We start from the raw sequence: 3738 nt of genomic DNA on the forward strand, positions 1-3738 counted from the left end.
CCAAGAGCTTCCTTCTTCAAAAAAAAAAAAAAAAAGAAAAAAGAAAAAAAAAAGAAATCTGAATATTGAATATTTAATAAGTCCTTCCAGATAGTTGGTTTTCATTTCTTTTCAAATGTCTTTATCAAAATCTCCTGCTCCTCCTACTTCAGATGAAACATAGAGTAAGAAGATAACCACCAAAATACTCTGGGATATATAGTTTGTAGCTTAGCAAATAAGTCTGGCTTAAATTTTGTGTATTGTGTGTGCCCCAAAACCCAAGACGATGGCTTAAATCTGAAGTGGGCACTGGATAATAAAATGCTCAACTGTTGAGAGAGACAAGCTGGGCACAGCCATATGAAACAAACAAAAAACTTCCCATAACAGTATAATAATGACATGTTTGTTTCTATCCTTTGGTGTAATAGGATATTTTCACTTGTTTCCTTTTCCAATAATACTTTTGAACTGCTTTAGACATTACCTTTCTTACATATTGGTAAAACAGAATACAGGCAAAACATAAAATTCATTTTGACTTACAGCTCTGCTCTTATCAAGCCCATATTCTTGGTGCCAGGCCAATGTGATGACATCAAATACCCACTCAACAAAAAAGCTTTTGAGCATGGACTGTATAGGACTTTACTTGCAAGCAACAGCACATTTTCAGACTTGTAGATGATCACTGGGATCCTGGAATGTCCTGCCTGAGAGGAGTTTCTTTGTTTGCTTGGGAGCTTTGGCCACCAGATAGTCTAGCAGTGTGAGTTACGATGGGGCTTTGGGACACATTACATCAGTTGTGACCTCTGAAGGAACTGGAGACTAAAGGTATGAGCTCAAACCTTCAGAAGGAGCTGGAGACTAAAGATCAGCCTCATGGGAAGAATGTGATTGAGCCCCAGGAAAAACTCTGGCAACCAAAGGCTCAGGCAAGCTTTCCTGTGGGAATTATCATGTCATAACCAGGAAGAGGTAATGCCATCTCTGACTCCACAGAGAGAGGATGACTGGAAGCTCCACATTTGGATCCCTCCCACAATTTTCCCTGCACGTCTCTTCCTGCACATCACATTAGCTGATTCTAATTTGTACCTTTTCACTGTAACAAAAATCTTAAGTGCACTGTTTTCCTGAGTTCTGTGAGTTGTTCTACTGAATTACTGAACCTAAGAGTGGTCATAGGAAGCCCTGAATTTGTCAGGAAATTTGTATAATTCATCACATCAGAAAATTAAAGAAGAAACACATGTTCACACCAATGGATATTTAATGGCTTCTGGCAATGGCAGGGATTAAGTAAAAGAGGGACTGAGTGAAATTAGTTATGTATAACAAAGACTATTTATATCAAGAAGCATTACACTAAATGTTTAAATAGATACATGATTTCCATTAAATTGAAAAAATGAGAGAATATATCCCCCACTAATACTCAACTTTATTCTGAAAATACCAGCTACTGCTATGAGAAATGTAAATAAAATAAATATAAATATTGAGAGGACTTATTTCTATTTGCAAATACCATGATGACATGGCAGAAAACATAAGACTAAATATAAATAAAAAGAGTAAGATTATCTGGTAAGGTTGAAAATAAAACTATATCTAAATTTAAAATGTTAGCAAAATAATGAATGCCATAACATAGTTATAACACAAGACACCTTGATAGAAAACAATTCCAATATTTGTAAATGTGTAGTACTTGGAATATCTTACAAATCATGAAAAATCAATGAGATAATCCCAAAGAAATAGAAAAAATGCATGAATAAAAAAAGCACTGTAAGAAAAACGATTGGCCAATAAACATATATGAAAAAGATGCTCAACTCACTTAAAAATATTTTTGTGTTTACTTTTGAGAGCAAGAGAGACAGAGCACAAGCCGGGAGGGACAGAGAGAGGGAGACACAAAATCCAAAGCAAGCTCCAGGCTCTGACCTGTCAGCAGAGGCCAGCACAGGGTTTGAACTCATGGACCATGAGGTCATGACCTGAGCCAACGTTGGACGCTTAACCGTCTGAGCCACCCAGGTGCCCAACTCATTTGTAATCAGAGAATTAAATGTTGAAACCAGTAACAGAAGAAAATATGGATGCCCATTTCAATGATCAGAGGGATTCAAAATTAGTGCAGTATTGGAGAATAATATGTATGTATGGCTGACAGTGAACAATTTCACTTCTAGATACGCACCTTAGATTCCTACACCCATTAAAGAAATCAGAAAATACACAAAATGATATTCAATATAGCATTTTTATTACAACTGAAAATGGTTTATGTCCTAATCACTATTTAACAGACTATTTAATCATGTTTAATATATACATATCAAGGACCAAGCTATAATCTTCTACATTCTACAGAAAAGCACTAACCCTCAATTCAAGCAGGAAGCTTTTCAGAATATGATGTGAGCTGCAAAGAAAAGTGTCCTTCCTTACCTCCTCCCGACACAATCACTCACCATAATGTCTGAAATGATGTCCTTGAAGACATTCATTGTGGTAATGGAAGCATCTACCAAAGTGGTTCACATTCTAAAGATGGTAAGAGATACTGGGAATGAGAATTCTACAATGAATTAAGTTTGAGATACCCTGTGTTAAATAATCATCTCTTTACTATATCTTTTGACAAACTGATAATGTGTATTTGGATTTCCCCAAAGGTAGATTTTTTAATGCCTTGCTGAATTTACACATTTTCCCGAGAAATCGTTTTTCCCCCAAATACCAAGGACTACTATTCCCCAAAACAAGCTTATGGAGAATGTTGGATTAAGACCCTACACTCTGTTAAACATTGGTCCCCTGGAGATATCAGATACTTGGGAAAGGCAACACATGGATTAGTAAAGACAGATTTTGTAATAAATTCTAAATATACCTTATTTAGAATTAAGATGGGTAGAATCTTCATAAACGAAGTTGGTCTAGATTTTGCTTTTTAGGAGCAATCTTCATCTAGGTTTGTATCAGGATTAACTGTGCGGAATTAATTGGTAGAATTTTGTGAAAGATTATCTATTCTTTAAAGCTTTTACCTATACAACTACCAGAGTTTTTTCTTAAACAGGGTGTTCATATACACACATTTGCTTGTTGGTCTATTCGAGTCAACTGTCTTAACAGAATCCTACAGCAAAAAATAAGTAACCCTTTTGTATTTATGTACTAGAATACATATAGCACATATATACAGTATTACCTTATGATTAAAACAAATTTTCCTTGATAATCTGTAGCTACGCCACCTCTGTCAATATTCTAAATGTATTATCTTTCATTTTCTTTTTCTTAATTAGATCCTCCAGAACCTAGTCATTATTAACATTGGTTAAAATCTACTACTGTCTAATCCTTAATTTCTATTTTTAGTTGTGCTCTGCTTCTCTTGTGTAGGTTTTATTTTTTTGTTTCTGGTTTCTTGACATAAATACTTACTCATTCCCTTAACACACTTATTTATCTGACAGGCGTAGATATGGTGAAGATGATGAAGATTGGCCCCACAAACGAAATTTCCTTAATGCATTAAAGGGGATGAATTTCTCACCGAACAGAATTCTGGTGACATCTGACAAGTTTAGATACACACATCTCATCAACAATCATTTGTAAGTCTATAAATTTTGGTTTTGATTTTAAACATTTTATTATGGAAGCTTTCAAACACATTAAAGAAGTAGAAAATAGAAAATATTAGAACAATGACCCCCCCCCCAAAAAAAAAAA

Source organism: Panthera leo, chromosome E2, assembly GCF_018350215.1.
Source record: "Panthera leo isolate Ple1 chromosome E2, P.leo_Ple1_pat1.1, whole genome shotgun sequence".
NCBI classification, from domain to species: Eukaryota; Metazoa; Chordata; class Mammalia; order Carnivora; family Felidae; genus Panthera; species Panthera leo.